The sequence below is a fragment of the Natator depressus genome, chromosome 1, assembly GCF_965152275.1.
Source record: "Natator depressus isolate rNatDep1 chromosome 1, rNatDep2.hap1, whole genome shotgun sequence".
In the NCBI taxonomy this organism is placed as follows: Eukaryota; Metazoa; Chordata; order Testudines; family Cheloniidae; genus Natator; species Natator depressus.
The window spans coordinates 166,926,625-166,938,870 of record NC_134234.1 but is presented as its reverse complement, the minus strand read 5'-3'; the positions used below and the strand labels follow the sequence as shown (position 1 = coordinate 166,938,870).

Sequence of the window (12,246 nt, the reverse complement as noted above, 5' to 3'; positions counted from 1 at the left end):
CTATTCTTCTGTGATTCAGTAGCAACCATCAATTGCTAAGTAACAAGGGAAAACATTTTCTAGTAGAGATTTACTGAAAATCATGGACTCCACAACCATCTCCTATACTGTAATTTTTCGGGTTATTCCATAATTTTTTATTGCAGTCTACCATATTTTTAACATTTGAAGATTTCATTTAAACAAAAAACACCTACTTAAAAGATATAGCCATGAAAACAAGAGAAACAAATACAACCCTCCAGGCAAACACAAGCTGCAAAAAGTTGGACCCTTCTCTACTACGTTTATATATAGTCTTTAAAGCCTGACTGGGCCTAATATTTGTCTAACTAAGTACTGACAATTTCTTTTTACTATTTTTATTTTAAACTCTCCTGTTCCTTGTCAAAAACCCCAATGTGAATGGAATGTTAAATTATACAATTACAACGCCAAAGAGTCACAAAATGCAAAAGCTGTAATATTTTCTACTCTTGGAGTCATTATGTAATTATGATGTAATGTAAATATAGCCCTATAATTCAGTCACCTACACATATTAACCCACATGGCTAGTAGCCAACATATATTTATTAATCATAATATTTTGTACATATGTCGTGTACAATAGTTCTTACAACAATCCTGTGAGAAAAGTAAGGAGTTATTCCCATTTTACAGATAGGGCAACTGAGACACAAAGGTTCACTTACTTGCCTAACAACATGTAATCGGACAGTTTCAAAGTCAAGATTAGAACTCAGGAAAGTCTTGATTCTTTGCTATGCTCATCAGACCAATCTGCCTCCATTTGTCACACCACTAAACATAAATTTCACCCACAAACATACAACTTACATGGTTTGTGCCGGACGCCCATGCTGTTTTTATCACAAAACTTTTATAGAGCGTCTTAAATTTACAAGATGCTACAAATGAAAGATAAGGCAAATAATTTGTTTCAGATTAAGACACTCCTGCTATGGTACAGTGTTGTCTGTTGGGAAAATTTATTAGCACGGATGAATTCCAACTGTGATCATTTGGAACTTGAACTGAGTGAAGAGAAAATGTTTTGTGTTGTTCTTAAAGCATTTCAGAAATGCAATTTTCTACCTTTGTGGATAATATTTTTCACATGCCGAATCTATTTGATTTCCTCCATGTATTCTCTTTGCTGAAACTACAGTTAATAAAACTTATTAAAAATGAAAAAAGTAAAATTAAAATATGTAACACTAAGAAAAGTTTTAAGTGGAAAAAAGTGATTGAATGAAATAATTGTGCAATAAATAAGTATGCAAATTTAACGTTTAATTTATTGCACACAAAAAAGATCACAGGCATTTGGAATAATAGAAGATCAATCAAGCCATGTATACATTTAGGGACAGATTTTCAAGAGCTCTTCTCCCATGTACTTCTCTAAATAAGGGGCAGATTTTCAGAAGTGTTCAATACCCAGTTTTCAGTGGGATACTTATGGTCAGATTTTCTAAAGAGCTCAGCATATTGGGTGCTGAGCTGTTTTGAAAATCTGGACCCAATTGTGTGTGCTGAGCACTTAAAAAAAAAATCTGGCCACTAATGGTGTACCCTTACAAAATTCACATCTGTGATTCTTCACTGATGCTACTCCACCCATGGTAGTAACTGTGGAAGCTGTAGCTAAGAGACAGCTCAGACTTTTTACCAACATATCACCTAACCCTGCTCAGAGCAGGTGCCACTGGTGGAAACTAACGGCTACGAAGTTTGCTAGTAGAGACACAGCCAATGTCACTGCATCTAACAAACAATGTAGATCAAACTTACAAGATTGGGGGACTGTATCCTGAAATAGAGTTACACTGAAAAGGACATAGGTGTCACCAGGATACACAGTTGAACAACTGCTCCCAGTGAGATGCTGTAGCTAAGAGGGATAAAGCTATCCTTGGATGTATAAGCACAGGAATACCAAGAAGAACTAAGGGGGTGGTATTACCTCTGTATATGGCATTAGTGAAACCATTACTAGTATACTTTATCCAGTTCTGGAGTCCAACGGATGTTGAAAAATGAACAAGGGTTTAGAAGAGAGCCACAAAAATGATTTGAGGTCCAGAAAACAATATCTTATAGCAAGGGACTTAAGAAGCTCAGTCTGTTTAGTTTATCCAAGAAAAGGTTAAACCATAACAATCACAAGAACCTATATAGGGAAGAGATTTCTGATAGCACACTGTTCTTTAATTTAGCAGAAAAAGGCATAATAAGGCCTAATGGATGGAAGCCCAAGCTTGACAAATTCAGGCTAGAAATAAGATGCATATTTTTAATAGTGAGTGTAATTAAGCTTTTTTTGGGGGGGGGGGGGGAATGTACGCAGGGACATGGTGGATTCTCCTTTACTTGAATCTTTAAACCAAGACTGGATGTCTTTCTAAAAGATAAGCTCTAGCTCAGTCACAAGGGAGGGGTGAGGTTCAATGGCTTGCTTTATGCAGGAGTCCTTCTGGCCTTCCTCTATTAATCTTATCTGCGGTTGCTAACAGAACTGGTGGAACTGCAGCAGTGCAGAACATCCAACACCAACCACCTTACCGCTGTCACACACAATGCGCCACACACGCAGGGCATAAGCATCCCTGCAACCATTGAAACATCAGGAATACTGCAGTTATCCCAGAGTACTCTCGTAAGCAGCTGGCATGATGTCTGTAATATACGTCCATTTGCACCTGTTCTCATTTTTGGTTTGTTCCATTGCTTGCCTTGAACCGTTCTGTCCTGCCCGAGAAGCTATGTGTGCATTTCAAAGGGCAGAGCCTATGCCGTGCTACGCACCCACACTTGCAACCAGGATAAAAGAATCACCAGCAACTTCTAGACCAGGAGTAGCCAACCTGTGGCTTCGGAGCCACATGCAGCTCTTCAGAAGTTAATATGTGGCTCCTTGTATAGGCACCACCTCTGGGGATGGAGCTACAAGTGCCAACTTTCCGATGGGCCAGGGGGTACTCACTGCTCAACCCCTGGCTCTGCCACCAGTCCTGCCTCCATCCCATCCCTTCCCGCCCCCTCCCCTGAGCCTGCCATGACCTCGCTCCTCTCCCTCCCCCCAGAGCCTCCTGTATGCCACAAAACAGTTGATCAGGAGGTGCAGGGAGGGAGGGGGAGGTGCTGATCAGCGGGGGCTGCCAGTGGGAAGGAGGCGCTGGGAGCTGGGGGAGAGCTGATGGGGGGCTCCTGATGTATTACTGAGGGTCTTTGGCAATGTACATTGGTAAATTCTGGCTCCTTCTCAGGCTCAGGTTGGCCACCCCTGCTCTAGACCCAATGCCAGACAACATGTGGCCTGGTATCTATTAAGACAAGCACTGCCACCTTTGGGTCCCTCTGCCTGAGGAGTTAAGGAGCCTGATTTTATCTTTTTTGTCTTCAATTTTTAAGTTTTAGCTCTGGTCTCTCCTATTTTATTTTCCAGATGAAATAACAGATTCCTCCTCTTTCTCGAGCTCTCTTCCTGGGAGACAGAAGCAAAGTGATCTAGGTCAGGGACTGGAGCGAGGTTGCACCTCCAGATGCTTCCACAGGGCCCAGCACATTCCTCCTCACCTACCTAATGCAGTGGAACCCATGGCATACATGGACAGTGACAAATAGGGGCCGGAGAGAAATGAGAACACTGGAAGCCTGCATATAGCCATTAGACCAGTGACCCATCCAGTGCCCAGAGCTGTCAAAGGCATCACTGAAGAGTGGGCAGGAGCACTGTGGGAGTCAAATGGGAATATCAAATGAAATGATAAAGCTGGGACATCAGTGCTTGCTGTCGACACTAGTCCGGCACCAGTCCAAATAGAATCCCAGTGGTGGCATGAATGCTTGGCACCACTGATAGAAATATTGTGTGGATGGGTGGTAGGCTACAGGTGCACTAGGAGTCTGCTGAGCTTAACATGACCATGTACAAATATCTGAAGCAAACAACAAGGACAGAGGAATTATTTAAGATTGTACAGAAAGTTTAATTAAGAGTGAAGGAATTAAATAGATCAAAGGAAAAGTTTAGAGTGCCTATTAGAACAGAATATTAACAGTGAGGTTTATTAGAATGTGGAATAGTCTCCCAGTTGAAAAGGGAAAAGTTTTCTTGCTTGTGTCATTTAAAATTAGCACTTACTTGCCTGTAGAGAACAATCTGGCACTGTCAGTGGATGAATAAGATAATTTAAAAATAACAGGCAGAACACCAGTCAATCTGGCATAAGAGACTAGTAAAAACTTTCTTTAAAAAACAGAGGTCTGCTTAAAAATCAAGGTCACCACGCAATTTATTTATTTTGTGTATTCACAAAGTCCGCTCTACTCTTACATAAGCAGAAGTATTTGTTAAAAATCCTTCATTGCTCCCTTTCATGCAAGTTTTAATTTTCATTTGAATAATTTGGGGACATTAAATGACAGAGGTGTATCACAGACTGCCCCCCCACGCCCCCCAGTACCAACAGCAAATGTTCTTGGGTAGGCATAGACAACAACGTGTAAGAATACCTTAAAGATTCGGTTTTTTGCAATCTGTTCTCACTTTATGAAGATACTAGTAAATAAATGGAAGCCTCAATTTTCTATACTTTGTATTCCATCAGTTAAATTACGTATATTGAATATGCAATAGCTACTGTGTGAAACCTGAAAGAAAAAAAAAGTGCAAACTTGCTGGAGGGGAGGGGAGACAAGGGCTTTTTCCCTATTCATAAGGCTCTTTTCTTCATAAATAATTCCTGTGGGATTCTTTATAGATTCCTGGACAGGTGGCATAGAGGATATAAGCATCAGGTTTAACATAATAAAAAAAATAAAATAAAATAAAAAAATAATAATCTAAGCTTCCTGGAAACGTAGATTTAAATCTCAACAGGGCCAGCTGTGCCCCTTGCCTTTTGCAGTTTACAGACTCTTTCAAATAGGATAATAAAAGATGCCCCCACTCCCTTTAAATAAAGTAAGAGTGCCCTTGGAAGTTAGACTAGATGACCCTTGCGGTCCCTTCTAACTCTATGATTCGATGAAAATTTCCCATCTCCCAAAAGTGTTTCTGAAAGTGCTGATAAAAAGGACTTGCGTATCAGTGCCAAACACACCATTACAGAAGGACTTATAAGCAGTGCTTAATTTGTGCCAGGGCTGAGCCCTGGTACCTCTAGGCTTGGCAGTTCATAGTCCTGGCACCTCTGGGCTTACAGCATCAGTTATGAAAGTAAAGAAAATTGCTTGAGCCCCGGCACGTGTCTCATTACAAATTAAGCACTGCTTATAAGTACAGTATGCCATGGAAACAGCACTTAGGTATTTATAAACACAAATATAAGCGCATGTACTTTCAACTCCTGCATTTCCTGCAACTGTCTGGTCAATATATGGACTACTACTTAAATAATATAAGCACATAGTGGAAGAGAAAGTAAAAGATGTGCATATTGAGCTCCTTCTTTCAATGCAGGCATGGAGAGGTATGTGTCTGCCAGGGCCCAACCAGAATCCAGGGCAATTGGGAGGGATGTGATTTTTTTTTTTAAATATATAAAATATTTTGAAAAAGCACAGATTAAAAAAAAGTTACTTATGCTTTAGGTACCTTTAAAATGTATTTAAATACAAACACAGAATATGTAAAATATGTAAGTACAAGTATGTAGCGTACTTCAAAATACTTTAGGTATGCACTTAAGCCCATGGGAACACAGTCTCTCACACACATGTATAGCAACTCTCCCATCCACAAGATAACTAGATTTCATTGGAGCTGTATATAATTTGTGAAGTGATTTGAACATAATATAATATTCAGTGAATGAATAGATTACTTCTGAAATGCAATATATTTAACTATATCATCCACATAAGATTAAGGCCGAAGCTTTGCGTTCCGTGAACAAAAGTTTGCTGTAAAAACATCCACTCCTCTTCTTTAAAAATTCCCAACTGTAAAAAGGTATGTAAAGGACGAAATATATATAAAACAACCTCATTTCATATTCACCCTAGTTGCTAAAAATGTAGGTGAAATGGATGAAGAATTGGGCATTAACATCAACGAATGTCTTAATGGGAGTTCAGGATATTATACATTATAAAATGGGCAGCTGGAGTAAAAGGTTCTAACGAGGACAGGAATTTCAAACTGTGTATAATCAGCACAATTTAGTGCTCTGAACTTAACTTCTATGCAGGGAAATGTGCAGATTAGTCACATCTCAGATCTTCTGAACCTCAGAACTTAATTTTAAAAAATATCAGTATCTGCACTGGATAACTAATGAGACTAGTGATGGGCTAGACTCAATAAGTTCCCATAAGTATCCAGAGGCTCTTATCCAAGCCTTTTAATGCTCCCTCTGAGTGAAAATCTAATAGCCCTCCTGTTATCTTTCCCTCCCCTGCAACTCTCCTTGTAAGGAAGGGTGTTGACACATCTTGGTACAAATGAGATTGCGGACATGTCTGGAGCTGAAGACAGGAGATTTTCTCATAACCAAAGAAAAGGATTTGGTTTGGTCTGGGTTTTCCCCCTAGGCCTGGTCTACACTATTGGGTTAGGTCGAATTTAGCCGCGCTACGTCAATTTAAAAATAAGTGCGTCCACACAACCAACCCCATTCCGTTGACCTAAAGGGCTCTTAAAATCGACTTCTGTACTCCTCCCCGATGAGGGGAGTAGCACTAAAATCGACCTTGCTGGGTCGAATTTGGGGTATTGAGGACACAAATCGACAAATTGGCCTCCGGGAGCTATCCCAGAATGCGCCATTGTGACTGCTCTGGACAGCACTTTGAACTCCGATGCACTAGCCAGGTACACAGAAAAAGCCCCAGGAACTTTTGAATTTCATTTCATGTTTGGTCAGCGTGGTGAGCTCAGCAGCACAGGTGACCATGCAATCCCCCCAGAATCGTAGAGCATAGAATGTTTCTACGCTTCCCCTATCATCTCTGACCCTGAGGTTACCGCAGATTAGAAGGCGAAAAAAACGCACTCGCAATGACATGTTTCGGAGCTCATGCAGTCCTCCCGCATTGATAGGGCACAGCTTAATACATGGAGGCATTCAGTGACAGAGACTAGGAAAGAATTAAGTGAGCACGAAGAGCAGAGGCAGGACGCGATGCTGAGGCTAATGGGGGAGCAAAAGGACATGATGAAGCATCTGTTGGAGCTGCAGGAAAGCGAACAAGAGCACAGACCCCCGCTGCATCCACTGTATAACCGCCTACCCTCCTCTCCATGTTCCATAGCCTCCTCACCCAGACGCCCAAGAATGCGGGGGGGGGGGGGGGGAGGCTCTGGGCACCCAGCCACTCCACTCCAGAGGACGGCCCAAGCAACAGAAGGCTGTCATTGAAACAGTTTTTTAGTGTGGCTACAATAAGCAATGTGACCTTGTCCTTCCCTCCTCCCGCACCCCACCCCACCCGGGCTACTTTGTCTGTTATCTCTTTTTTTTTTTAATTAATAAAGAAAGAATGCATGGTTTCAAAACAATAGTTACTTTATTTCGAAGTTGGGAGGGTGGTTGGCTTACAGGGAATTAAAATCAACAAAGGGGGCGGGTTTGCATCAAGGAGAAACACACAATTGTCACACTGAAGCCTGGCCAGTCATGAAACTGGTTTAAAAAGCCTCTCTGATGCGCAGCGTGCCTTGCTGTGCTCTTCTAATTGCCTTGGTGTCTGGCTTCTCAAAATCAGACGCCAGGTGATTTGACTCAACCTCCCACCCCGCCATAAATGTCTCCCCCTTACTCTCACAGATATTATGGAGCACACAGCAAGCAGCAATAACAATGGGAATGTTGGCTGCACTGAGGTCTGACCCTGTCAGCAAATAGCGCCAGCGAGCTTTTAAACGTCCAAAGGCACATTCTACCACCATTCTGCACTTGCTATAGTCTATAGCTGAACTGCTCCTTACTATTGTCCAGGCTTCATGAACCATGGGAGCAAGGGGTAGGCTGGGGTAGGTGCGACCGCACGGTGCTGCTGGCAGGCAGCCTGAGGCAGAAGCCTGAGAGCAGAAGCCTCCAGTTCGCATGATATTCCAGGCAGGACTGAATCTCCACAAGAAGAAAAAGAAGAGAATGACCTGGAGTATCTGGCTCCCATTCAGTGCTCTAAGAAGAGGATAGCCACATCTGTCCAGGTGCCCCTGACTGACCTCAACGATGTCTGTCAGGAGCACCCAGGAGGCGTACGACGGCTATCAGTCCTACTGCACCATCTGCCGCAAAGGCAAGGAGCTGCTCTGTGTAGCAATGCAATACCACGCCTGCCAGCAGCACCCAGGAGACGTACGGTGACAGTGAGCTGAGCGGGCTCCATGCTTGCCATGGTATGGCGTCTGCACTGGTAACCCAGAAAAAAAGGCGTGAAACGATTGTCTGCCATTGCTTTCACAGAGGGAGGGAGGACTAACGACATGTACCCAAAACCACCCGCAACAATTGTTTTTGCCCCATCAGGCATTGGGAGTTTAACCCAGAATTCCAATGGGCAGTGGAGACTGCAGGAACTGTGGGATAGCTACCCACAGTGCACCGCTCTGTAAGTCGATGCTAGCCACGGTAGTGAGGACGCACTCTGCCGACTTAATGCGCTTAGTGTGGTCATACACAATTGACTGTATAAAATCGGTTTCCAAAAATTGACTTCTATAAAATTGACCTAATTTTGTAGTGTAGACATACCCCTAGAAAGCTACTTCCTTGAAGATGACCTCAAATGGAGGGAGGGGGGAAACAGAGAGAGAGAGACTTTGAAAATATATGGAAAAGACTAAAATAAGGAGTAGGTTTCTTGGGGAATTTTTCCCTGGTTTTTGTTAGAAATTCAGGGCTTGTCTAGTCTGGAAGACTCTGTGGTAAGTGGAGAACTAATTAAATGATGAAATCAGAAGAGTCAAGATGCTGAAAGCTGAGCAGATGGAAGAGGGGGAGTGAGAAGAGTTTTGAGTCACACATGTTTAAAGAGCATTTTGAACATATATTTAACTCTGACTGAACACTCTGGAGAAGGAATGTCTTTGTTAAAGATCCCTTTTTAATTATGGTGCAAAAGCTCACAGTAAACATCCCTGAGACCCATAAAATTCCTGCAGCAAAACAGGGAAGACCAGACTTGACATACCTTAGAGTAGTCAGGGAAAAAAGCAAGTTACCTCTAAAATCATGTGCGCGCACACATATACAAAGACAACCCTCATTCAGATGGCCTTCATATGTCATAGAGGAGTAATAAAGGAGTAATAAAGTAATAAAGCTTTATTACTAAAAATAAAAATAAAGTCAGAGTAAAAATAAAAATAATAAAGTCATAGAGGAGTACTAAAGTAATAAAGCTTACAGCCTTGTTCTTCCTCTACCCTACAGCTGATGCTGCTCTAGACTCATGCTGCGATGTGTGCTGTGGGAGGACAGGATGGGCTTGGAGCCTGAGGCTGCCCAGAGGGGGAAAGAACGTGGGTAGTGTAGAGTAACAAGATTTTCAAAGTTGACAGAAAGGCCTCTGTTTTCAGGGGAAATGGGCCTAAGGTTATGGTTTTAGTGCTTCCATGCCACCCCTCACACTTGGGAGGAACTCCTTGGATACATTTGCAAAACTAACACATCATCCTCTTCCAAATCCTTCCTTACAGCTCTCCTTTTCCGGGATGCTTATCAGAAAAACTTGACACCAGTTAGGCCACTGGTGGGCAACGATCACTGCTGATCCTGCTGACCAGTATAGAATCTTTGTTTCCTGGCATGCCCCCATTTGTCTGTCTGTATCCATCAGTTTTCTTATACTTAGATTGCAGACTCCTTGGGGCAGATACAGTCTCTTTGTTTTGTGTCTGTGTAGTACTTCGCCCAGTGGGGTCCTGGTCCATGATGGTGCCTCTGGCATTACAGTAATATAAATAATAAATCATACTGCTCCCTGTCGCATAGGTGCTGGAACTAGGGGTGCTGCTGCACACCCTGGCTTGAAGTGGTTTCCATTGTATACAAGGTTTACAATTTGGTCGAACGACTCTCAACACTTCCACTATAAAAACTGTTCCAGAACAGCTGCCCTGTCGCTCTCCTCAGGTAAGCGACCCACCTCAGTCTCCTCCCCTGTCATCCTGTAGATTTGACTCAGTGGGGAGGAAGGCTAGCTCAAGATTTTGAGCAGGAATTGAAGGCTCCCTGGGAAGTGAGTGGAGTAGAAAAGAAGAGGGTGGCAACACATGAAAGGCCTCTGGGTGGGTGGTGATCCCTCAGTGTCACTGCACAAAGCCAGCCTGCTGTCAATTTCACCAGCTCTACTTGCTGGCTGCTCTTTCATGAAGCTAGTTTGCAGAGAGTGCCAAAAACCAGGACAAAACACTGTCTGTCTGTAAAAACTAACTGGAAACAAGGAAAAGGCCCTGAACATTGTAATGTTCCTGGTTTTCATGGCCATACCATCCTTAAGTGTTCCTCTCTATGGAAGGGAAGACACTGTTGCCACCCCCTTGGGTTTTAGATCAGGTCTAGAGAACTAGGCTTTATTTCTCGTGATGTGTGAGGATGTGAAGTGGTGCTGGAGAAGGGAATCTGGGTTGAGAGAGTAGGGGAGTTTTCGCTGCTTTTGTCCTTCATCTTAGAAACCTAAGCGTAGTCTTCCTTAGCATTTTCAGGACTAGTCAATTTATAATTGTATTGCTGGCACTCTCTTTTGAGGCTCACACTGTCGTGAAATAATCCAGTATGTGCTGGTTCATGGCTGGCTAATTAAACCAGATTAACTGTAAAACTTTGTAAAGCTCTTATTACCTGGTGATCGTCCTGTAGTGATATCCCAGCACATTTCTGTACATCCCTGCTTTCTCCTAAATATAAAGTTATGGCTTCTTACCATGGACCAATATGCCTCTCTTTCTCTTCCTTTAATCTTGTTCCATCTCTCAACTAGTAAATTTCTTTAAAAAAAAAAAAAACACTACAGTTTTACATTCATAGTTTTGTTTGCTTGCTTTCTGGACTTTTTTTTAATAGGACAGTAATACTCAGGCTGAACTACCTAGCTTTAGACTGAGTAATTTGTCCACATAAGAACTGTATTACTGTCACGTAAAACAGTGTCTCTCCTAAATTAGCAGTGAGAATATTGACAACCCATCTTCCCAAGACATTCCATAAATAAACTTAGTGGAGGATGTGGGAAAGGATGAATTAATGAAAGCTTATGTTAAATGCTGTAAGTATCTGAATTTGTTTAGTCAGCGACTAAAATGCTTTGACCTAAATCTTACACTGATGATATAGTTAAATATATTGCATTTCAGAAGTAATCTATTCATTCACTGAATATTATATTCTGTATATATACACTACTATTCACAAATTATATACCGCTCCAATGAAATACAGTCATCTTGTGGATGGGAGAGTTGCTATACATGTGTGTGAGAGACAGTGTTCCCATGTACTTAAGTGCATACCTAAGTATTTTTTTTGTACTTATGTATTTTAAGTATTCTGTATTTGGATTTAAGCATAAGTAACATTTTATTTTTAATCTGCAAATGCTTTTTCAAAATACTAAAAATAAATAAATAAATAAATAAATAAAATCTCATCCCTCCCAACTGCCCTGGATTCTGGTTGGGCCCTGGAACCCACTGTCCCACTCTGGGAGCTTCAGGCCGTAAGTTCAAAGCTCCATAATCAAAGCTCCATAACTATCGGCAGACTTAATAAACACTGGTTGGGCCTGAACTGCGGCACTGCTTCAAAGCCATGCCAAACTTTGGAGAATTACAGATCCGACTTCTGGAGCTAGGGAACATCTCCTTTTAAAGTGTGTTTATTGAAGAACTCAAACAACATCTGTTGAAACCTGAGTTCAGGGCTATGTACTATTCCTGTAATAGTGGATCTCATGATCAATATCCGCATTTGGCATTATCACAAAAAATCACAACAAATTTCCAATACTCAATCCAATGGGCTGCCATATTGAGATGGAATTTAAGGGACACAGGAATCACCCAAATTAAAACTAGGCTAGGACACCCAGGCTAATGTATTTTCTATCGGACAAATAGCCATTGTGTCTCGAGGCCAGATTTTCAGAAAAAGTGTCACTTGCATTAGAACTGATCATATGCATGGGGATTCATAAATTACACATTAAAAGGAGTCATGGCTAGGTCCCATTATGAGACCAAACTTTTAGTTCCTCTCCATCTCCATCTTCAAAATGTTGCTGTACTTC

At 41.9% G+C, this 12,246-nt stretch overlaps 1 protein-coding gene across 4 annotated transcripts in view; it reads right to left on the bottom strand.

Annotated features, from left to right (window-relative positions):
* APP (amyloid beta precursor protein) overlaps positions 1-12,246 on the bottom strand; it is a 303,941-nt gene that overhangs the window by 98,059 nt on the left and 193,636 nt on the right. The gene's annotated exons all lie outside the window — the stretch shown is intronic.